Source organism: Geotrypetes seraphini, chromosome 15 (genome assembly GCF_902459505.1).
Source record: "Geotrypetes seraphini chromosome 15, aGeoSer1.1, whole genome shotgun sequence".
In the NCBI taxonomy this organism is placed as follows: Eukaryota; Metazoa; Chordata; class Amphibia; order Gymnophiona; family Dermophiidae; genus Geotrypetes; species Geotrypetes seraphini.
The window spans coordinates 62,296,709-62,322,317 of record NC_047098.1 but is presented as its reverse complement, the minus strand read 5'-3'; the positions used below and the strand labels follow the sequence as shown (position 1 = coordinate 62,322,317).

Here is a 25,609-nt window from a genome sequence, read left to right as displayed (position 1 = left end):
GAAGAGCCTTTCCTCATGAGGAAGTCATCCCACACACCCTCTATCATTTTCATAACCCTTCTCTGTACCTTTTTATAATTCTGCTGTTTTGAGATGCAGTGAGCAAAATCGTAAACAGTATTCACTGCACCTTGGATCAATACAAAAGCATTATCATCTGTTTTCCATTCCTTCCCTAATTCCTTATCTTCTATTTGCTTTCTTAGCTGCTGCTGTACAATGAGTAGAGGTTTTCAATGTATCAACAATGACATGTAAATCCTTTTTTTTCCAGAGCAGTGACTCCTAATGTGGAACCGTGCGGCTTGTAGCTCTCTAGTTATACAGCAGTAAAAGATGCATATGTATCTCTGGTATACAGGCATAAGCAGTTAAACCAGCTCTATGGCTGTCATGCTTCCAACTAAATTATAGATACATAGCTTACTGTAACTGTTATGCTTGTATTCTATAAAGAAAAGCTAGATACCACATAAGCACCCCCTGTTTGCCTTTGTATAGAGATACAGTAAAACCTTGGATTGCAAGTAACTTGGTTTGCAAGTGTTTTGCAAGACGAACAAAACATTTTATTTAATTTTAACTTGATATACAAGCAGGATCTTTCAATACGAGTACATACAGTATACGCACATCACAACTGAGCCGATGGGCTCTCTTGCGCGCTCTCGCACTTGCTCTCTCTCCCTCCAGGAGTGTAGTGACTGTTCTAAACAAGCAAGGTCTTGCAATACGAATACATACAATATTTTACATTAAAGTTTTGGGATTGTTGAGTTTCCATTATTTCTTATGGGGAAATTTGCTTTGATATGAGTGTTTTGGAGTGCAAGCATGTTTTTGGAACGAATTATGCTCGCAAACAAAGGTTTTACTGTAATTCTATAGAATTCTCCCCAATCATCTTAAGAGGTAAGACTTGGTGACCTACATCTGTATACCCTACAGCAGTGGTCCCCAACCCTGTCCTGGACGACTACCAGCCGGTCAGGTTTTTGGGATAGCCCTAATGAATATGCATGAGGGAGATTTTCATATAATGGAAGTGATCAGGCATGCAGATCTACCCTATGCATATTCATTAGGGCAATCCTGTAAATCTGACTGGGTTGGGGACCATTAAAAATGTACACGAAATGGGGCTTTAAAAAAAAAGTTTCTAGTGGAAAATACGTCCTATAGAAAGAGGTTCTATGCTAAGTCACAAGCACTAATTGGGCATGTGGCACATTCATTTGGGCCCCTTTTCCAGCTCATGCGCATTTGGCTGCTGGTACTCTGCCCTCTAACCCCACGGTCTTGCGTCTCTCGTTCATCTTTCTCTCGTCCTTAAGTCACACCAATTGGTAGAGGACTTTTTATCATTTTCATGGGTATGAAAATTTGAGACTCTTTTTTTTTTTGTGCATGTTGGGTTTCAAGGCAATGATGAATTATTGAGATGATGGCACTGTGGTTAATTGATTCTGGTTTTTACTAAAAAAAGAAATACCTGCCAATTTATGGTCTCATTCAAACCGTGAGGGTGTAAAGATTTCAGACGGTGTATCCACCTTTGCTTGAGCAAAGATATTTAATATAGGGATCCTAGCACTCGATGTTTTTTTTTAAAAGAATATAAGAACAATTCTGCCCATTGCATTCCCAAAAAAGTAGTTTAAAAAAAGCAGGATTATATTGTAATTCCTGTAGGTTTGTACATAAGAACATAAGCATTACCTCTGCTGGGTCAGACCAGAGGTCCATCATGCCCAGCAGTCCGCTCACACAGCAGCCCATCAGGTCCAGGACCTGTATAGTAATCCTCTATCTATACCCGTCTATCCCCTTTTCCTTCAGGAAATTATCCAATCCTTTCTTGAACCCCAATACCGTACTCTGTCCTATCACTCCCTCTGGAAGCGCATTTCATTGTAAGTCACTTAAAAGGTATTTAATGTGCAGCCGCCATAAACACATGAACATTTTAAAATGCAAAGGCATGTGAGATCTATTATTACTAAAAAATAAAATATATTAAATTGAAATGTTGAGAAGGGGAAAACATGCCAGCGCCTATGCATCACTTCCCGACTGCCCCCTCCCCGTGAGTTCTGAAATCGGGCCTCCTAAAGCAGGAGTGGCAGTGGATGGCCAGCAAGAGGCAGCGCTTAGGACAGGGTTTTCACTGCCCAGAGCACTGCTGTTCCTGCTTTAGGAGGCCCAAAGGCAGTTCACCCCCCCCCCCCTCCCTTACTACACTACAGCCAGAACCCATAATATCAAAGAGCAATATCTGGTGTTGTAATCTTCTCTCTGAACCATATGCCATAATTGTACGCCTACATGAACACAAACCAAGTTATATGTGTCATGAACCCTAATAAAATAATGTAATCCCTGGATAAGGCCAGGCTCTTCTAAATTGTAAATTGCATTGAACTCCTGTGGCATGTTAACGATCCACAAATACTAAAGTAATGTTTACACTTGTGGAGCAGGTGTGAATTTCTGCACTACAGGGGATCATTGTACCATCCGCTTGCTGGATATTTCTTTTAAAGCAATTTAAGCAGGCAGGAGAGGGTCTGCCTGCTTAGATCGCTTGGAGCTGCCCAACTCCCAATATTCGGCAGCAATGCCCAGTTAATATCTGCTCTGATTTCCCTATGGAGAAAGCGGGCAGGTCAGGAGCGGTACAGGGTGAAGTACTTGGAAGAAGCTGCCCCTTATATGGGTGAAAGCACTGAATATTAGCCGACACCCACATTACATTTTTAGTTTTTACTTCTTTACTTACTACCTTTTCATGAAGAGATTTTCTCAAAGTGGTTTACAATACATTGAAGGCTTTGTATTAGCTTAATATTCCGAAGGCTATTTTAGAGTTTTGTAAGTACAGATACTGATGATCAGCTGCCTACTCCTTGATACGCTGTCCTTGTTGGGATTCTAAGGTTCTGACCTCTCCTGGTTTTCTTCCTATTTCTCCCATCGCACCTTCAGTGTATGCGTTGGTGGTTCCTCCTCCACAGCCTTCCTGCTATCAATCGGTGTACCTCAACACTCTGTCCTGGAACCACTCTTCCTTTTCTAAACCTACACTTGTTTCCTTGGAGTGCTAATCTCCTCCCAGCTTCCAGTATCACTTCTATGCTGACGACTCTCAGATCTACATCTCTGCGCCAAATATCTCTACTCAAACCCAGACCAGAGTTTCAGCCTTGTCTGACATTGACACCTGGATGTCTTGTTGCCATCTAAAATTGAATATGGCTAAAACAGAGTTGCTCATCTCCCTACCTAAACCCACCTGTCTGCTTCCCTCGTTCTCTGTCTCGGTGGACAACACACTCATTCTTCCTGTTTTGTCTGCTCATAATCTAGGGATCATATTGGATCTCTTTCTCTTTCTCTTCACTGCCCAGATACAACATCGCTATAACCTGCTGCTTCTTCCTCTCTAATATTACCAAAATCCAACCCTTCCTCTCTGAGCACAATTCCCAAAAAAAACTTATCCACGCCCTCATCACCTCACGCATAGACTACTACAACTCTCTACTCTCAGGCCTTCTTCCCACCAATCTGTGCAGAATTCGGCTTCACGACTCATATTCCGGGAGAGCTGCTTTACTCACGTTACTCCTCTCCTAAAGTCACTTCATTGGCTTCCCATCTGTTTCCGAATACAATTCAAACTCCACTTACTGACCTACAAATGCACTCACTCGGCTGCCCCTCATTATCTTTCTTCACTTATCTCCCCCTATGATCCCACCCGTGAGCTAAGTCCCTCCTATCTGTGCCCTTCTCTTCAACTGCCAACTCCAGACTCCGTCCCTTCTGCCTTGCTGCACCATATGCTTGGAACAAGCTGCCCGAATCCGTAAGGCGGGCTCCGTCTCTGGCAGTTAGGCCCCTCCTAACTCCTCTCACTTTGGGTTCAGCATCCCCTACCCTCTTATGTCATGTCTGTCCAAGTTAGATTGTAAGCTCTTCCGAGCAGAGGCCGTCTGTAAATGTGAAAATGTACAGCGCTGCATATGCCTTTCAGCGCCACATAAGCAATAAGTAGTAGTAGTATCTGTCCTGGCATTCTCATAATGTAACTGTGGTACCTGGGGCAATGGAGGGATTAAGTGAATTGCTCAGAGTCCTTTGAAGCAGGCTGGGATCAAACTGAACCTCAGCCCCGCCCCCCGTCCCCCCGGATGACATTAAAAAAAATCCCTCCTCTGATCTCAGTGGGCCTCTTCTCCTGGGCCTACCTCGGATCCCTGCCATAATATTGCTAGGCTGTTATATGTAGGTCCAGGCTAAATATTTATTTATGAAGAGATTCACCCAGGACCTGCGTAAGCTTTGGCAGCGGGACAACTAGCCCTGGATATTCGATGCCCAAGACCCTCCAGAGCAGGGGTGTCCAACCTTTTGGCTGCCCTAGGCCGCATTGGCCGAAAAAAATGTTTCTGGGGGCCACACAAACGCGCAAATGCTGCAGCAAGACAAAGGAAGGAGCCGGGAAGACAGTAAACACCCAGGGGCAGCAGAGGAAAACACTGCATCGCCCTCGACCGAGGCCGCACAAAATACTTCACTGGGCCGCAGGTTGGACACCCCTGCTCCAGAGCTAATGTAGCCAGCGACAGTTGGTGTTTAAAAAAATGCTGACTATTGCTGGATAAATATTGCTCACTCCCCTCCACAGAAACTTATTGTCAGTCAAAACAACCCATTTTCCTTGATTCCTTCTGCTCCCTTAAGGGACGCTAAGACCTGCTGATCAAAATCTCTTCACCGTTCCCTCTTTGAAACTCATCAGTACAAGAAGAGTCTTTTTCTCCGTAACCGCGCCGCAAACGTGGAACCATTTGCCATCCTTTATTAGAGCAGGAACACAATTGGATAAATTCAAGTGTCCTTTTTAGTGACGTATTCGACAGCTGAAGTTAGACACAAACAGAGCTGTAAAATAATTAATATTTCCACAATTACAACCAGCCCTTTTTACCATTTGATGTTACTTTTCTATTACATTTGTAGTTCTCCCCGCCTTCCTTTTTGTTCTTGTTAGTGACTGTCTTGTTTTTCATTTGGTATGAATTAAGTGTGTGTGTGTGTGTGTGTGGGGGGGGGGTTACCCTGGTTCTTTTAATTGTAAATTGCTTAGAAATGTTTATAAGCGTTTTATCAAATTTTAAATAAAACCTTGGACGCTTCATAAAATACATATTTCACATAGGCCCCGATTCACAAACATGCCCGATCCGTGGGTGATGTGCGGCAGGCCGACGAATTCTCAACAGTTCAACATGTAACAGGTCGCCTCCCCCTGGCCACACAGATCACTAGTGGGCGATCCTGAAGCATGCGCAGACCATCTTTGTCTGTAGATGGTCTGCGCATGCTTACAGAGCTGCAAGCTTTAAAAAAAAATTTTTAATACTTCACGAGCCTGTGGTTTTAACTCACTTTAAACCCACGGATTAAACCACAGGCTTGCACTGCGGGAGTAGGGCAGGAGAGTTGGGGCGGCAAGAGGAGATTCGGGGCAGAGAGCAGGGTGGCGAGAGGGGAGTCGGGGTGAGAGCAGGGCGGTGAGAGGAAAGTCGGACAAGAGAGCAAGAGATGCAGTCAGAAAGCACATAAGCGACTGGTCCCCAGCAGTCGCTTCTTTTGTTGATCGGCCATCCCAGTCGGTGTTCCAGATTTGTTTAGTGAATCGCTGCCTGCCTACTTTGCATGCCGTTTCCCCTCATTTGCATGCGTGGATCGGGTTTGGATCGGAGGATGATCGGCACAGAGGTTAGTGAATCGGGTTAGAGGGAAACGGGTGGCAAACTGGTTGGGATACGATTGGTGTTCTTGGTGAATCTAGCCCATAGTGTGCTGTTTTATATAATTATCCTTTACATTGAGAAATGGTGGTGATAGAATAGTGAAAAGAGCAAAGATGAAAGTGATGATCATGTAAGGAAGGAGGAATATAAACCCCGTTTCATCTTTTTGAAAGCCCAGCTGCCACAATCCTACATAAAATAAAAGTGGTATGTTTAGGCCTGATGGGGAGAGTAATGACAGATATCGAGCCATTTTTAGTTTGTTTGGTCTAGAAACCTCCACTTTGAAAGACAGCATGATGAACTGTGGCTGCCGGCTAAGAGTGCTTTGAAGGACATTTTGGCGCTCTCCAGGGAATGGTGTGTTTTGACTGAAACCAAATTATTTGCAATGTGTTTTCCTGGCTCCACTTCAGCAGTATGGCTCTACAGAAATGTCCAGAGCTGGAAGTGGATATAAGTCATTCAGCAATCATGTCCAGGAGCTTAGCTCAAACCCAGAATGACTCGAATAATTGTGCTTTTGGGTGTTGAAACTTTATAGGCCATTTTTGTTCAGTTTCCCGATGAAGCAATGTTTGTCAGCTGATTTGAAAGCTGATAAACAGCAGGACTGCTCCAAAATATTAGGTTGAATTGTTTTTTAAACATGTTTTATGAACATCTGCAATGCCACTGCTTCTGAGATTTGCCTTTTTACTAAAGGATGGACATTTGAGAATTCACTACACTTGAGTGCTGGAGCGAGTGTATAATTTCTGTAGGGTGCAGAGAATACACCCATTGTATCACTAGTTCTTCCAGTATGGAAATAACAAATCTTTTCTTAAAATACACTTCTCCCTCCGTATTCGCGGGGGATGCGGGCGGACCATAGGTGCGAATACGGAAAAACTGCGAATAACTTTTTTAATGTTCTCGGTTTTTAGAAAAAGACTTCTGTTTTTATTATTGGAACCGCAAATAACTTTTCTACAGCGATTTGTGGGCGGGCATGCTTGGAAGAAGCCTTTCTCTCTATGGATGCTGGGAAGCAGCGTTTTTCTCAGTGCACATTGGGAAGCATGGAAGGAGCAAATTTATGGGAGAGAAAGCATGGTAGCAGTGATTTTCAGAGTGAATGGTAAGCGATACACTTTTTTATCAGTACAGTAAAAGGGAGAAGAACTTTGATGTAATTTTGGGGGGGCGGAGTCAGCTTCTGAAAAATCACGAATAAGTGAATCCACAGATTTGGAAACCGCGGATTCGGAGGCAGAAGTGAACCTTATCTCTAATCTAATCTGAATTTCTGTTTCACACTTATCCAAAAATAGTTTGAGGCAATTTACAAGTAAAAGAGACCCATATATTATATGGGGAATTACAGAGTTGACATTTTGATACAAATTTTTAAAGTTTCATAGCAGTCAGTGGGAAAGGTCAGTCATGTAAATTACAATTTTGGGGAGTTTTTCCATGTGTACAGTATATACAGTGTATTACCAATGATATAGTTTTCCTGAGGTGGCAGTAGTGTTTAAGTGATAGGTTGACGAGGTCTGTCTTATAAGTCTGTTTGACTTTTTTTTTCCTTCTCAAAAGCTGATGTAGTTCAGTTCAGTCCTAATGGTGGTTGGAAGACTGTTCCATGTTTTTGATGGTTGTATAGGTGAATAGAGTTATAGATTTGTTTGTATTTGACTCCTTCGGATGAAGGAAGCATAGGTTTTTGCAGTGGATCCTGGATAAGTGTGATTTGGGGAAGAGCTGAATTATTTGCTCTGAAGTGTTAGCATGTAGGGTATGGAACATGATATAGCATAGCTTGAATGTGATTCATGTATGTATGTGTAACCAGTGAAGTTTGTGGTAGTGAAAAGCAGGTCTGAATCATATATTTGGTTGGTTGAAAGGGTTATATATGGCCTCTTGGTCTTGCAAGTGTTGCACTATGTATAGCCCAGGCCTCTGAGGAACTTGATGATACAACTTCAGCTGATGTGTAACTTTATGCAGTAATGTCATAAAATGCCTAATCACATTTTGTAGTATAGGTGTCTTGTAAAGAAATCCTGTGGCTGTGGGGTGGGGAGGAGATGGTTCTGTTGGTCCTTGCGTCAGGTACTTCCTTATGAAATCTGTTATACCAGGGGTGTCAAAAGACCCTCCTCGAGGGCCGCAATCCAGTTGGGTCTTCAGGATTTCCCCAATGAATATGCATGAGATCTATTTGCATGCACTGCTTTCATTGTATGCCAATAGATCTGATGCATATTCATTGGGGAAATCCTGAAATCCCGACTGGATTGTGGCCCTTGAGGAGGGACTTTTGACACCCCTGTGTTGTACCATATTGCAAGAGAGGGGAAAAAAAAATGAGATTTTAAATTCCTGTTAGTAGACTGAAAGTATTTGAATCCCCTGGGCCCTCTCTTCATTTTAACATGTTTATATTGGTTTTCTCTCAAATGTTATATTGAATTAAACAGTCGAGCTATTTGGTAATCCCATCAATTCTTATCACAATGCTTTAGCTAGGGTGTGTTGGTACTTCATGTGTCTGCTGTTGAGATAGACATGGGGGAAACCACTGCTTGCCCTGGGATTGGTGGCATGAATTGCTGCTATTTGGATTTCTGTCAGGTACTTGTGACCTGGATTGACCACCATTGGAAATAAGATTGGGCTAAATGGACTGGTCTTATGTTTGTCTATTCCACTATAAATTTGTATGTGTTGGAAGTCTAGAACCTCCCCCCTCTTCCCACATACAATTATTTCAGACTAGAATGGTCAAAATTGTCTTATAGTACAGGCGTTCAATATGTTCTAGATTTGCCTGTATTAGGGCTACCAGACAGACTCATGCAAGCAGGCTGACGTAAACAGTCCTGGTCTTGGCATCGATGGATGAATGTACTAATTACTTGAGGGAAAGGAGACATGAAAAGTTTAGATGAGTAATATGAAATGCGACTTGGTGTTTCAGGTGACCAGTCTCAAAGATGACTCAGAACAGCCCTACGTATAAACAAGCAATGCTGCAAATATGACGCTGGAGCCTAGGGCAATCGCATTCCTGTTATTGGGGAAACGGTACAAATGGGACTACTGTATATGTGAACAGTGCAATGCCAGGAAATTGAGAAATAGAAATGTATTTCCGTTTTTGCCAAGAGGAGAGTTTTCCAATCCTTAGAAATTTTGAAAGCTTATTTTTTTTGCCATCTTAGAAATTTTATTTTTCTAATTGGCTGTTTTGTTCTAATTTCTTTTCAAGGGTTGGCCCCCATTTCTTCTCTCTCCTCCCCATTTTCTTCCTTCATATAACATTGATTTTTCATTTGTGTGTGTGTATGGGGGGGGCGGTCATCCATTTTTGTCTCTCTAACCAAAAACTTCTAATCCTGGTTTGGCTGAGGTTGCAACTCTGGCTCCAATCGTAGACCTCTCCTTCCTGAAGACGTGTATTTCAAACATTCTTTTTGAAAGTGCAGAGCTTTTGAATCTGTGGAACCCTTCAGTTACTTTCTTTTATATCCTCCCCTCCCCAACGAGCTCAGAATGGATTACAAGGTTGACATACATAATGCATAGACAGATTATGAATTTACAGGTGTATAGTAATGTTCTGTTCAAAAAATTTTCAATAAAAATATTTTGGAAAAAAAAAAAGATATACAGAGAGTCAAATGTAACATACAATTTGGTAATTTTAAGTTAACATATGGTTATTTCCATCTTCAGTTAACAGAATGGATCTAGTTCAGGGTACAATGGAATACATATAAATGGAAGAGAGTGACAGGATTTATGGGAAGTGTTATGGCTTTTCTGAAGTTCAGAAGCCCTTTGAGGCAGTTGATTCCAATAGCTTTGTAGGAAGTGGGAGTAGGAATGGCATCTGGCGTTCTAGAGTTGGACAGCGCGACCAGGAGGTATTTGTAGCTCAAGGATTATCAGTTTTGAATCGCTCAGGTCCTTATGGTTGAAACGGCTGCATAGAATGCTCAAATGAAAGGACACTTCTGTGGTATTGGAGGCAGGAGATGCCTATGGCCAAAGGTGGAGTTGCAGCCCCAGCCAGCCCAGGTTAGAGGTGTTGGCTGGTTCTGGTTTAGCATGGCAAGCCTTTTTTGGGTAGCACCTGTTATCCTTTGCCAATCTCTAGTGACATCTATGCCCAGATATGTGGCATTCAAGAAATTATAGAAGTGTAGAGTCGGTGGCATAGTACAGTGGGGGGCAGTCTGCCCTAGGTGCCCTCTTGATGGGGGCACCAGCACCCATCTTCCTCTCTGCCCCACTACTATCCTGTCCCCCCCCTACCACACACGCATTGCTTCCCTTCCCCTATATATTTTTAACATTCGGTGAGAGCAGCAATCCTAACCTGCTGCTCGTGCCAGCATCAGCTCTTCTCATAGGATCGGCAATAATTCTTGTTTCCTTTGAATGACTGTTCCTTTTTTTTGTCTTCACGACATGTGGTCGTTCTCAGTTGGTTGCATTAACATGAAAAAATGAGATGCTATCTTGTGTCTTGTTTTATAACCCCCCCCCCCTTCTTTTACGATGGCGTGGGCTGGCTCAGTAAATGCTTTAATGCCCATAGGGATTTTCAATAAAAATATTTGGGAAATTTGGAGCATTTGCCACACTGCACTTGCTCATGTGGTGTTTTAAGAGGCCCATAATGCAGAAAATTTTCTTTTTGTAGGACACATTATCTTCAAAACTTTTTACTAAAGCTTAATACACACTAATGAGCATTAAATTAACTAAGGCCCATATTCTATAAACATTACCTTAAGTTAGGTGCTGGTAGGTGCCCTAATGGCGCCTAACTTAAGTGGAAAATGCTGTCTAAAAATGATAAATATGTATATTTGTAAATGTAGGCGCCTACTCGTGCCTAAAAATCACCCCAACGTCGCAGCTACGGAGGCACTTTACAATGCATAACACTATCGGAGGCGTGATTAGTTGTGGAAGAGGTGTTAGGCGTCATCAAACGCCTCCATAGATGCGAGTCAAGTTTACAAGTTTATTTAAAAATACCGCCTAATGAGGCTTCTAGGTGTACATTAATCAATAACAACAATTAAGTTAATAAAAATAAACAGAATTGGGGGATATTTAACCAGACAGACAGACTTGAACTAAAGGAGAAAGGGGTAGAACTACAAAATTAAAAAAGAAGAGAGACATGGAAGGAGAGAACAAGAGGTGGGTGAAAAGTCCAAGGAAAGGAATGTCAAGATGCCGTTATGAGGACAGTTGCTAAGGGAGCAATTGCTACTCGAAAGTGTCTTTAAACAGGAAGATTTTTAATTTGGATTTGAAATGGTTTAAGTTTTTCTTCTCTTATCTAGTTTGGTATAGAGTTCCAGAGGGAAGGTGCAGTATCTGAAAAAATATTTGAGCACATGTTGTTAATATTTTTTAAAGAGGGGATATTGAGAAGAAATGGAGGTGCCAGAAATGTAGGCCTTGAAAAGCCTAGCCTATATTTCCAGGGCCTACCTCTCACGAAACCACCATTCTACAAATGGCACAGTTGTGAGATTGACGCGCAGTTGGCCGTTTTTTGGGTTGTTTTTTTTAGCACATTAGGGTGAAAAAACTACAATAGCCTCAGTTAACCAGAACTTGAGCAACGTCAGCAAGGGAATATTGCTTCATTTAAACATTTGTTGAAATCATTTGTTCTGTCAGATGAAATTTGGGTGCTAAGAGAGAAGACAATACAGTTTTACAACTTGAATGTGTAAATGATATAAAGAGACAGGGGTGGCTATTTGTGGTGTGTAGGTGAGTATTGTATGTGAGGGTGGGGTGGATTGTTTTTGATGTGTATTTTATGAAGGACAAGGCAGTTATGGCAAGTCCGTTCCTGCATGTATGTGTGTTTTGTAATGTGTGTGGTTTTTACTGTGTATGTGTTTTTGGAACCCGCTTTGTATAAAGCGGGATATAAATAAAAACCGTAAACCAGAAAAAAAACAAAACAACATATTGTAATATTTTAAAAATGAAAATAAAATCAATTTCTGGTTAGAATTTAAGTGTAAACTCGGCACGCCACACTTGAGTACGCTTATGCTTTGCCTGCCAGATGTCCGGTAGTTAATCTGGAACAGTTTATGGTATGACATAGTATGGGGTATAGTATAGTTAGGCCTGTTTTTAATAGTAACTCTCAAGCAACCAGAAACTATATTTATCCGGATTCTATCCCCATGGGTGCCAGTTAACTAAGAGTCTGCCTTATAAGAAATGCATATAAAAAGACAAGTCAAATCATATGTCCATTTGAAATACAGTATAATCTCATTATAACAGACTCGCTTATAAGGGAATATCGTCTATAGCGGACAAGGTCCGCTGGTCTCGGCCGTGCGCCTTTATGAACATGCAGAAAAGCACCACATATAGCGGACTTGCATATAATAGAATTCCACATATAACAAACAATTTGGTCCCCAGAGCCGCTTTTAGCTGCAGTTTTGTTCAGCTATATCGGACATGCAGGCTCCGCCTACAAGTCGCATGTCGTATCAGTGATACAATATCAAAATGCATACATCACTAAAATATATGTAAAGAAATACAGCCTAGAAGAAAATGACAAGAGTATTTTTCTTTCCAGTACAGTGCGACATAATGCTTGAGAACATCTTTTAGTTTTCTGGTTTTGCAATTGTTTCGTGCCATACCAATGTTTTACTAAGTTTTGTTATTGATGTTGCTGATATACTTGTGCAGTGACTGTTGTTCATTGGTTGTACGTTGTTTGAAGTTGACCTAAATAAAGTAAAAAAAAAAAAAAAATGCAACTCTGGATATAATGGACTGTTTTGCCAGGTTATAATGTACATATATCTTTTTTAGACATGTAGGACTTCATGTGGGCTTCCGTTAATATGTGCTGTTATCATTCTTACATGTGCCATTTTTGCAGTGAGACTTGGTTACTAATAGCCAACGATAACAGTAAAATAACACGTCTTAGTTGCAGTCCACATCGACAGCTTTCCCCTTGGATTTTTAGCAACGCAATCCAAGATCTCTAGCACATTTTTACCATAATCCGTCAAAATTCTCTTGTGCAGAATTGCTGCAGAAAACTGTTGCAAGGGAGCTGCTTTTAATAATTGACAGTAAGTCTGGATGCCAGGCTACTGTCAAAAATGCTGTGTGTTTACAGGGATCAAGGAAATGGCAGTCCTGGCATTAATCAGATAAGTTGTCTGCTTTGTTTTAAGTCTGTATAATGAGTGGTGCTACTTAAACAGATAGGACTCTTGAATGTTGAACATTGGAAGGAGGGGGGGGGATTCATCAGGGTGAAGTTAAGGTTTGCCCTTTATTGCACCCTGATGCCACATGGGATTCAGCAACCTGCAGTATCCCAGTACTGCAGGTTGCTGAATACCATCATATAGGAATAATGCTGCTTGCGAGCCAACTCGCAAGCAGTATTTTTTTCTGTGGCTTAGAATCATCAGGCTGTGCAGAATCACAGCCTGATGTTCTAGGGCTGCGATTTAGTTCCCCCCTCCCCAGCTCCCTTAAACCCCCTAGTGGCTACCTGAAAGCTCATTGGTGGTCCAGTGGGGTGCAGGGCTGGAGAGATGCCCAGTCACTTCTGTCCACTCTGGCGCCATTTTGATATTGGTACCGGAGTGGCCAGGAGCGATTGGGAGTTAACTTCCCTCCATAATGACCTATGAAAATAGCTGAAATTCCAGGTTTTTACCTTCCTTATATTAGCCAAAAAATGACACATGCAAAACATCCCTATGATCTTTTTTGGTAACTTTCCAGGCTCTCGTTCTTGTTATTGAACCAACAAAAGAACTATCTAAGGAGGTTGTAGTCTGTCTGAAGTTTTAACCCAACACCTTTTCAGTATTCTCAAGGTGGAGTATCGTATTTTTGCTCTCAGATAGAGACTTGCCCTTGATCACGTATTTCAGTGCCATTGCTACATTGGTTCTCCCTGTGGTTTCTCTTCTTTTCACTCTAAAATAAAAACCTACTCTATGTATTGTCCTTTTTACATGTTTGGCTAGGGTAGTGTTAAATCGGTCTCCCAGCGTGCATCCTTTTTCAGACTTTTTGTCTGGGTCATGGATGAGTAATCAAAAATTGCTGAGAGTGAAGAAATATTTTAACAGTTTTTCAATATTGCTCAGTGGGTGGCTTTTATTCAATTGTGGGCTGGGTTTTTTTTTGTTGTGTTAATGTGATGCTCATAGAACATAGCTTCTGAAGCAACACAATTATTAATAGCAATTACCGTAATGACATCTTTAAAAGGTCAGGGAAAATGGTTCAGAAAAGCACATTGGTTGACAAATTCTTGGTTTTGTGAAGTGTCACCATAAGGGGTACAAACAACTTTGTACATTGCTTGAATTTTCCACGGGGGCACTCGCTCCTCCCCCCCCCCAAAAAAAAAACCAAAAACAAAACAACAACTCAGCAAGACCATTGTGACCTTATTTGAGTTAAAGACCCTTTTGACATCAGTCTGTAGTTTAGACTATATATCCTGATTTGCACTGGGTCAGATAAAAAACAAAACAAGGTTTTCCATTAATATTTGAGCAGTTTTACTATTTTAGGGCTCTTTTACTAAATGAGTGGTAGTTTTTTCCCTTATTACTGTGTGGTGGTGTTAAGTGCTATCGACTCGTGTTCAAGTCCTAGCGACTTTATGTACATCAAAGTTTTTGTGGCAGAATACAGAAGTAGATTGCTGGGCCTTTATTCTGCACAGAATAAATTTGATATCACCGTTGTATCAAAACGCGATCCTCTGCCTCCACCACCGCCTATCTGCTGCGGCCCAGATGAATGGTGCCTCGTTAGTCTGACATCTCTGCTGAAACCTGTCGGCCTTGGAAGGCCCTGCTGGTAGTGAAACTACCAATGGCACAGCGTTCATGTCCTGTACTACGTAGGAGCCTTCACGTCTTCTCAGCTGTTCATTGCTGATTGCAGTTTCTGTCCAGTTGTTATCCATCAGGTATTTTTGTATTAACACAATCTAGGACCCCTGAGGAAGGAGTGTTTCTTCGAAACACGAACCGTGTCGGGTCCGGGTTCATCAATCCTTTTGGATACAAACTTTTGTTTTATGTACATATTTTTATTTCTATGACGTTTCATTAAAGATATCTTGTACATCATCACTGCAGTTTTTTCTTTGTCCATAGCATTCAGCTTCACAGATGCACGCATGCCCCAGTGGCATGACAAGCCCGTGTACCGTGACTGCGTGTTACTTCATTTTAATGAAGGTTTCTCTGAGGGGTTGTAGCATGGGCGGAGAGTGGACTTGGAAGTGTTAGCCAGCCAGGGTGTTCTACTTAGCTCATGCTGAGTAATGCATGGCTAATGTGGGAACACTTAGGGCTAGATTCACTAAGGGCACGGATCGGATCCGTGAGGGATCCGATCCGTGTCCGGGGAGGGGGGGCTGATTCACGAATCGCCCTCATGCAAATGAGGGTGATTGGAATCACGCCCCCAGCCGACCGCCAGGATCGCTCTGTAGTGATCCCGACGCATGCGCAGACCATCTGTAGATATTTAAGAGCAGGAACCTTTTTTTTTTTTAACTTTTGTTTTTACTTGAATCTAGCCCTTTTTTAAAACTCTTTTTCTTTGCGATCCCATGGTTTTAACCTGCTTTAAACCTACACGTTAAAACCACAGGCTCATAGTGCGGGGAAGGGCAGAAGAGTCAGGGCGGCAGGAGAGATTCGGGGCAACAGCAGGGTGGTGAGGCGGGGCGGCAAGAGGAGGGTCTGATTGGTGCCAGATACAGGACGGGAGTTGCACCACTGAGACTTCCAGTAGCTGTTCTATGTCCGGCAAGATAGTAACAGACCTTGATGGATCCCAGCTCTGAGGAAGCCTGGACTTCTGGGGGAAATTTTATAAGCTACTGGAATTGTCAAGTGTACCAGCTGCCTGCCTCCCTGTCCCACCCCAGTTTCCAGTGCAGTTTCACCTAGGGTCACGGCAGAGAGCAGGAGAGCCCGGTGTAGGGGAGGAAGAGAGACGGCAGAGAGCAGGTCGCGGCAGAGAGAAAAAGGTTTTATTTCAGGGCTGCAGGGCGGCAGAAGGCAGGGCAGTCGGAAAGAGCCTGAGTGACTGGTCCTCAGCAGTCGCTTATTTTTGGATCGGCCAGCCCAGTCGGTGTCCCTCATTTTGTTTAGTGAATCGCTGCCTGCCTACATTTGAATGCCGTTCCCCCTTATTTGCATGCGCAGATCAGAGGATGATCGGGACAGAGGTTAGTGAATGGGGTCGGAGGGAAATTGGGTCACAAACCGATCGGTACATGATCGGTTTGCTTAGTGAATCTAGCCCCTTAGTACCTTTTAAATAGGAGATGCTGAGTGGTCCAACCTTAACAACCAGCAGGTTAAATTAATGCATAACATGCAATTAAAAAAAAAAGCACCCCCAAAGGTGTCAACATTAAAACAGGGCTTGATGCATGGCAAAATCCTGTTTGTTTTATATTACGTCATCCCCCAACAAACTCAGAACGGGTTACAAGATTGACATACATGATGCAAACAGATTATGAATTTACATGTGTACAGTAAAGTTAGAGAGTCAAGTTTAGCATACAAGTTAGTCATTTTAAATTAGCATATGATTATTTCCAGTTAACAAACAGAATGGATCTAGTTCAACGTACTTTAGAATGCATACGGTTGGGAGTGACTGGATTTATAGGAAGAAGTAAGGTTTTTTTTTTGGGTTTGTTTTCGTCAGTCGTAAGGCGGAAGTCATTATGCCATTGTATAGATCCATGGTGAGGCCCCACCTGGAATACTGTGTGCAATTCTGGAGGCCGCATTATCGCAAGGATGTGCTGAGACTGGAGTCGGTGCAAAGAATGGCCACCCGGATGGTCTCGGGACTCAAGGATCTACCATACGAAAAACGGCTTGACAAATTACAGCTATACTCGCTCGAGGAGCGCAGAGAGAGGGGGGACATGATCGAGACGTTCAAGTATCTTACGGGCCGCATCGAGGCGGAGGAAGATATCTTCTTTTTCAAGGGTCCCACAACAACAAGAGGGCATCCGTGGAAAATTAGGGGAGGGAAACTACGAGGTGACACCAGGAAATTCTTTTTCACTGAAAGAGTGGTTGATCGCTGGAATAGTCTTCCACTACAGGTGATTGAGGCCAGCAGCGTGCCTGATTTTAAGGCCAAATGGGATCGGCACATGGGATCTATTCACAGGGCAAAGGTAGGGGAGGGACATTAAGGTGGGCAGACTAGATGGGCCGTGGGCCCTTATCTGCCGTCTATTTCTATGTTTCTATGTTTTTTATTGTTTTCCTGAAGTTCAGAAGCCCTTTGAGGATCTCAAGTCAGGAGGCAATTGATTCCAATAACTTGGTAGGAAATGGGGAGTAGGAACGGCATCTAGCGCTCTGGAGTTGGAGGCATGACCAGTCAGAACTTTTTGTTAAGCCCGGATTTTTGCGCACTTTAGTAAGTGGCCATTTTTATAAGACATTTCCCAGTGAAAATGTCGCTTGACGTGAGTAAATGAACTTATATAAAACCTAGGTCATGGCGCAAGCTGGTGTTTAAATGTGCAGTCGACATTCTCAGGGTAGTTGTGATTTGCAAGGGAAATTCTAGAAACGGAGCTCTTCCGGTGCCTATTATTTGGGAAATGCCATTTGAAACAGCAATTAATACTCATTTTAAAGCACCTACTGGCACCTTAACAAAAGGTTCCAGAATTGCGCCTAACACCACCACTATAAGCGTGGGCTAATGCAAGAAATGGCATGAAACGCTGAAAAGCACCTGCCTAGGCGCTTTACATTCAAAATGTTGACACATCTCGGGCTGTTTCATGTCCACAACAAAAATGAGCAGAAAGCACACGTTCACCGTGGATTGCATGTGCGATCTTGGGGGTGCTCCCCCATTTGCGTGTGCAATTTTAAATGAATGAGTCAATTGGTGCCGATTTTAATTGAGATCTTAAGCAAATTGTGGTGCTAATTGGAATTAAAATTTACACATGGTTCAGAAAAGCGGGCATGACCGTGGGAGGGTCATGGGCATGTCCACCAATTTATATACGCAGTTATAAAAAAAGGGACATCCGTGCTTTAATTTAGACACTAGCCTGTACCACGTAAAGTTTTAGGCATGATTTCCAATGCCAAGCACTAGTCTATAAATGGCACTTAACTTACGAGCAGTGCTCATATACCGCGTTTCCCCGAAAATAAGACACTGTCTTATATTAATTTTGGGCCCATAAAATGCACTAGGGCTTATTTTTGGGTTAGGTCTTATTTTTTTCATGTAATGATCATCTCTCCCTTCTCCTCCACCCCAATTCTTCCTATTTCCTTTCTCTTCCCCACTTGCGAAGTATCTTTGCTCCCCTCTCGCCCATTCCCTTGTGCAGCAGAACTCTTTAAGATTGTATCTCTCCCTCCCATCCCTTGCAATTTCTATCCCTCCCTTCCTTCCATCCCCCATGTAGAATCTTTCTATCCCTCCCCCTCAGCCGCCGCAGCGCCCCCGTCGACCTATCTTTCCCTCCCATCCGAACCGTGAGACTAAATGTACCTTATAACAAACCAGCAGTGTCGGCAGCAAAGTAGACAGGCTCCTTTGCAGCCTGGACCGTTCCTCTGCCGCATTGCTAATGATGTCATCTGTGATGCGGCAGAGGAATGGTCCAGGCCGTGAAGGAGCCTGTTGTCTTTGCTGCCGACACTGCTGGTTTGTTATAAGGTACATTTAGTCTCGCAGTTTGGATGGGAGGGAGAGATGGGTCGGCGGGGTGGGGGTGGGGTGCTGCTGCTGCCGGCAACTAGGGCTTATTTTCGGGGTAGGTCTTATTTTCGGGGAAACACGGGTAATAGAGCTGAGTGCTCCTGTTTTTATGGCACAATGTATAGAATCTAGCTCTTTGTGTATTGCAAATAGTGTACACTCAGTTGTGTAGTAAGGGAAGGCAGAGGGCAGACCTCCCTAGGGGTCTTTTTGAGAGGAGCTGATGCCTCTCCTCCCCTAACATACTGCTTTAAATGTTTGCCGGTATGAGCAGCATCATCTACATTCTGCTCGCACCAGCCTTGGCTCCCTTCTGACGTCCATTCCTTGTCACAGGACCAGGATGTGACGTAGGAAAGGAGCCAAGGCCAGCGTGAACAGCAGGTGGAAGATTGTGCTTACGCCGGCAAACGTTTCAGGAGGTGCGTGGGAGCAGGGTGCACAGCGTGGCTTTGCAGGGTGCCAACCTCTCTCACTACACCACTGTGTGTACTACTGCAAACAAAGTGCATACTCTTTTCCCTATAGCCTACATATGCAATAGTTTATGTGTGTGCATGCACAGACGTTCTGGAAAAGAATGTATCCTCTTGTGCAAGTAATGCACATTCTTGACAGCATAACTCCTGTAATGAGAAAATGAATAAAACCTTCTCCGAAATGACACAGGGGAATGACGCACAACTTGAATTTCCCTGTTGTCCGTCACATCTTCATTGTAGGCTTTGTTTTATAAAGACCCATACGAACCTGTGTGTCTGTAAAATGGGCAGAATAGTGCCTATTTTAAGACTTATTTTAAACATATGAATCAAGGGAAGATTAAAACAGAGCAGCACTGGCAAAGGTCCCTGAATAAGGAATTGATAGGTGTGATAGGTTGAAGTTCCTCTTCCAGACAAATGGAGGGAGCCTGAGCAGTTGAAAGAGAACTAATCTGTGTATCTTCCTGTAAGGGCTGCTGGGAGCTGTTCGCTTACCCTGAGTGAACAGTGGTGCTGAAAAGAACAGATCCCAAACAGAGAAAGGCAGTGGCTCCTTCGGGAGGAGGAATGCTGGCTTCAGCTTAACTCCCAGTGTAGTAGTGGTGCTGACCAGTGCTGACAGGGGCACAGTGCAGCAGACAGATGGAGAGAGAGACCCTGCCCTGTATTGTCTATCTGATAGAACTTGGAGGGACTGGAGAGCCCTCTAGCTTGACCATGAGAGGGCCAGTGAGAGGACATCTGAGTGACCTGGAGAGTCCTCAGTGAGAGTGCCTGAGGGTCCAAGGAGAGTCCTCATTGGCATAACTGGTGACCAGAGGCTCTGTGGAGAGACCAGTATACCGGGGAAGTTTGGGCTGACAGTGGCTGGTGGAGAGACCAGTGTGAGAGACAGTGAACCAGTGTGAGACTGGTGGTAACCAGCAGAGGAGCCAAGAGACCGGCAACCAGAGGGACCAGTGGGGCCCACAGTGAGTGACCAGTGGTGACCAAAGGGACCAGCAATGGCTGGAACAATCTTTGGTGTCCTGAGAGACCAGGAAGGTCAGGTGATGAAGTACAGAGGTGTGAAAACAGTGCCTGAAAGGCCAGAAATATCTGGGAGAGAAGTGGTGAAGGGCAATGATTACTCAGCCTGTTCACAGTAGGATATCACAGGAAGCTGATTTTGGGGAATGAGAGCACCACCCTGGACACGCTTGGGTGAAAAGACCAGGAGATAGAGGGGTTATCAGGCATTTTCAGGAAGTAAGGATTTTTTTTTCTGTTTGAAGAGTGAAGTGAACTTGAACAAATAGTTTGACAGCTCTGTGTTTTTCAGTGCCATGAAATGGTCTGTTTTTTAAATAAAGATGAAGGGTGTCTTGAAAACAAAATTACTGGCTAGCATCATCTTTGGTGTGCACCTGCTGTCTCATCGCTTAGACACTGTCTTAGAATCTCATGCCTCTCTTTGTGCTACTAGTAACAATTTATTTACTATTGATTGTGAACTGAACATGTGTGACCTTTTTAAATGGAGCAGTCTTTTTTTTTTTTCCAGCTGAAGACTGAATTTATATGTCAAATACCATGAAATCTCTGTTCACCTCTGAACATCCATTCAGTAGTGATGCCCTTGGTTTGTGTAATGCAAGGTGGAGCAAAGCACTTCTGTGCACAAAAGAGGTCTTGGGTGTGAACATATGTGATGATCTTAAGGTGACCAAATAGGTAGCAATGGTAACAGCAAAAGCCAGAAGGAGGCTTGGCTACATAGAAAGAGGAATGACTAGCAAGATAAGTATAGCCTCTGTATAAGTCTCTGAGATCTCATTAGAACACTGTATGCAATTCTAGAGATCACACCTTCAAAATAATATAAACAGGATGGAGTCAATCCAGAGAGTGATTACTAAAATGGTTGGTGGTCTTCATCATATAGTGTTTGGGGACAGACTTGAAGATCTCAATATGTATACTTTAGAAGAGAGGTGAGAGAGGAGATACAATAGAGATGTTTAAATGTGTCTTATGGTATAGATGCACTAGAGGGAAGTGTCCTTTCAATTGAAAGGAAGCCCTGGAATTTGGGGACATAAGTTGAAGGTTAAAGGGAACAGACTCGGGAGTAACCTTAGGAAATACTACATCATGGAAAAGGTAGTGAATATGTGAAACAACCTTCTAGTAGAGGTGGTGGAAACACTGTATTCAAGAAAGCTTGGGATAACTACTACATGGTACTCTAAGAATGAGTCTGACCCAGTATGGCTATTCTTATGAAACCCTCTGCTCAGTGTACAGTAGCAGCTAAGAAAGCAATATAAAAAAGGAACTATTAGGAAAGAAATGGAGAATATTAAATATTGTAATAACCAACAAAAGTCACCTGGGATATAAAGGGGGGGAAAATGTGTCCATTTCACAGGCGCCGGTTAGAGAATCAGGTTGCCACTGAGCTTGTCGTGGCAAGGGACCTTGTCACGGCAGGAGGGATGCCCAGTCCCTCCTGCCAGAACTCCCCACCCCTGAACATCATGGCATCCCCCCTGCTGAACCCCCAACCCCCAGGACCCCTTCAGCTCCCCCGGAAGCCCCCCTATGTTAAAATGTTGGCCGATCAGAGGAATCCTTCCTGCCTCCAGCCAGCTGGCCCACCTTCTCACAAATGGCAGGCCTGCCCTTTCCTGGTGCATCGTGGGATGCACCAGGGATAGGCCTTAGGCCCTGATTGGTCCAGGTGCTTAAGGCTCCTCCCATAGGAGGGGCCTTAGGCGCCTGGACCAACTGGAATCTTAGGCCCCATTTGCAGTGCATTCTGGGATGCACTGTGAGTGGCATAAGATTCCGATTGGCCATATCTCTTAGGGTCCCAATCTATAATTCTGAATACTAAAGGTGACGTCTGAAGTATATACCCTTGATCTCCCCACATGACATGCAGACCTAGTGAAGGGACACTGACTGGTGGGTCAAAACCTTTACAAGCAATATGGGAGAAGCCCAGGACCCATGTGATCTGAATTTTACATTGAAACACTCCTCGGCTCAATGTGCAGTGGTGGCTCAGAAAACAAAAATAATGTTAGGAATGATCAGGAAAGGAATGGAAAACAAAACTGAGAATATTATAATGCTCTTGTATCACTCCGTGGTGTGGCCATAATAAAATACTGTGTGCAATTCTGGATGCCGCATTAAAAAAAAAAAATATATATATATATATAGAAAAGGTACAGAGGAGAAGGGTGATGAAAACATGATATAACGGGATGGGAGGACTTCCCTGTGAGGAAAGGATTAGGCTCTTCAGCCTAGAGAAGAGACAACTCAGGGGAGATGTAATAGATAAAATACTGAGTGGAGTGGAAAGGGTAGATGTGAATCGCTTGTTTACTCTTTCCCAATAATACTAGGACTAGGGGGCATGTGATGAAGCTACTAACTGGAGTAAATAGCCTCACTCAATATGTAATTAAACTTTGGAGTTTGTTGTCAAAGAATGTGGTGAAAGTAGTCAGTTTAGCAGGGTAAAAAAAAAAAAGTTTGGTGCTATAAGGCATTATTAAGATGGACTTGGGAAAATCCAGTGCTTATTCTTAGGATAAGCTGCACAAAATCTGTTTTTACTCTTGGGATTTGGCCATTGTTGGAAACAGGATACTGGGCTTGATGGACCACCTTATGAATTTTGTGTTTAAATTGTGTAAAGTACAGTTTTCTTATTACTACAGTGGCCATTTGCTTAGCACCCTGGTACTAACTAATAAAAACAAACAAAAAAGTTCATACAGTAGATATAGCAAAGGAACACTCCCCCAAGCAGAAAAAGCAACAGATGATTATTTTAAACAAGACTCTTTTGATGAATAGAAGATAGCAATTGGATGCCATATTTCAAGAAAATCTAAGGCCCTTCTGTGAACTTTTTTTCCTTCTTTCCATTTCTTCTGCTCTGTTAGATCCGTCCATCTGAAGAACGGATGACCCATTTTACAAAGTTCAGTCAAGAATCCTTAACTGAGTAAATGAAAATGCACAATGGACAGCAGAGACAATTAGCTAATCAACATTGTATTTAAAAAAAACCCAAACATATTCATGAGCCACTTCGATCAGATTCTATCCTTGTGAACATCTGCATGAACTCTTAATGATGGTGTTATGTGCAGATGCTCAGGAGGAGAAGATGTAATGTAATAACTCTTTTCTGGACTGGTTTTGCATCTGCTAATTTTTTAAATGTCCCTCTGATAATAAACCTTCAGTTACTTGCCTGTAGCTGCTTTGTCACTTGCCAGATTACGGATTCAAATTAGTCTTCATTCATTCAGTTAACTGCACAGAGAATACAGAATAAAAAGCCCAGTCTGTGTGTTCTCATCTTCCGCTGATCGTTAGTACATCTTGATATGGTTAAAAGATGCCAGGGACAGGTGGACCAATCTGTTTTTGACCCATATTATCTATAGATTTCTAATTCTGTTCTCGTTAAAAGTAGGACTACAAGCTTATAAATGAGCCCTAAATTTTATCCTACCTCATCTAGTCTTTCTAGTGGTGACCTCCAGGCATCCGATTATTCTTTCTTCCTGGTTAATGGTATATGGCACAAAGCCAGACCATAAGATTTATCAAATAACACAATTAGACCCTGGTTCTATAAAGTTCTGCCAATATCGGTGCCTACTTTAATCGAACAATAGGCTTTATCAGTGCTGATATTGGCACTCCTCCAACACCTCACAATCGCCCTTAATTGAAAGTTAGGTGCCTAACTCAAAAATCTTGATTCTGTAAAATATATAAAAGCAAGCACCTAACCCAAAGCACCTTCTTTAAAAGTGGGCGCAGGTAGGGGTAGATTATGTGCATGTTCTTGAGTTAGGCGCCTCTTTGTGAATCAGGTGTCGTTAGGCTCTGATATCAGCACCTAATTGTAAGAACATAAGAATTGCCGCTGCTGGGTCAGATCAGTGGTCCATCGTGCCCAGCATTCCGCTCACGTGGCGGCCCCCAGGTCAAAGACCAGTGCCCTAGCCTTACCTGCGTATGTTCTACTTGAGCAGGAACTTGTCTAACTTTGCCTTGAATCCCTGGAGGGTGTTTCCCCCTATAACAGCCTCCAGAAGAGCGTTCCAGTTTTCTACCACTCTTTGGGTGAAGAAGAAGTTCCTTGTGTTTGTTTGGAATCTATCCCCTCTCGTTCTCTCTCCCTTGGAGAGGGTGAACAACCTGTCCTTATGTACTAAGTCTATTCTCTCCATTACCTTGAATGTTTCGATCATGTCCCCTCTGTCTCCTCTTTTCAAGGGAGAAGAGGCCCAGTTTCTCTAATCTCTCGCTGTATGGCAACTCCTCTTCTCTGGACCCTTTTGAGTAGTAATGTGTCCTCCTTCATGTATGGCGACCAGTGCTGGACGCATTACTCCAGGTGAGGGTACACCATGGCCCGGTACAGCGGCATGATAACCTTCTCCGATCTGTTCGTGATCCCCTTCTTTATCATTCCTAGCATTCTGTTCACCCTTTTCGCCGTAGTAGTAGAGAACCCATCCAATCAGATCAGTCATTCTCTCGTCATCGGACTTGTTTCTTCTCTTTATCTTCTAGTGGGGCCAGCTGATGTTTGCAGGAGGTTGGCTTTGAGCCAATGGGCAGACAGCATAGCTTTGCTTTATTTTGTTGTGTGGTGCATGTGTGACCGGTTGTGTGGTGGTCTTCTCCTTTTTCTATGACTTATTTGTTTTATTATGTAAACTGCTTATATCCTTGATTGGTACAGGTGGTATAGCAAATCAATAAAATTAATTATTTATTTGCAATACATTTTTTTAAAAAAATGCTTTTGGAAATATGGAATTCTTGTTTTTTTTCAATTCTCAGACTGACCAAAATCTATAAGTATACTGATGTAGAATGGCTATGAATCAGAATTATTACCTGAATATGTATGTTCTTATTTTATTTAGATTTAACCATACCCCTCTTTAAAAAAAAAAATAAAAAAATCATTGAACCCCTTTCTCTGCATAAAGAGAAAGTCTAAAGAGCCCCAGAAGGACTAAAGGTAAATTTATTTTGCAAATCTGCAGTTTGGAAGCTGAAATTATGCAGCCTGTTTAATATTCAAGAAGCAAACTCCCATCTCTTTTAGTGAAGGCTTTTTGATGGCTTTATGACAATCATAGAAAATATAGTGCACGTCAGCCTTGTTCTGGATAATTAAGTAGACAGTGCTAACGGACTAAGCCTTGGTATATTATGCAAAGCATTTCCAGATGATGGGCTTCTCCGTAATACACGAAGACTACACAGATTCGGCATACATTATTAATGGATTTGCAGCTCTTTCTCGTATAAAAACCCATTTATAATCAACCTTGGCTACACCGCACTTAAGCCCTTGTATAGTCCCATTCTGCTGAAATTGACCCTCTTTGAGAATGGACGGATTGATGGCTTTAGCCTGTTCGATTAAGAAGG

At 42.8% G+C, this 25,609-nt stretch overlaps 1 protein-coding gene across 8 annotated transcripts in view; it reads left to right on the top strand.

Annotated features, from left to right (window-relative positions):
• PITPNM3 (PITPNM family member 3) overlaps nt 1-25,609 on the top strand; it is a 407,952-nt gene that overhangs the window by 17,907 nt on the left and 364,436 nt on the right. The gene's annotated exons all lie outside the window — the stretch shown is intronic.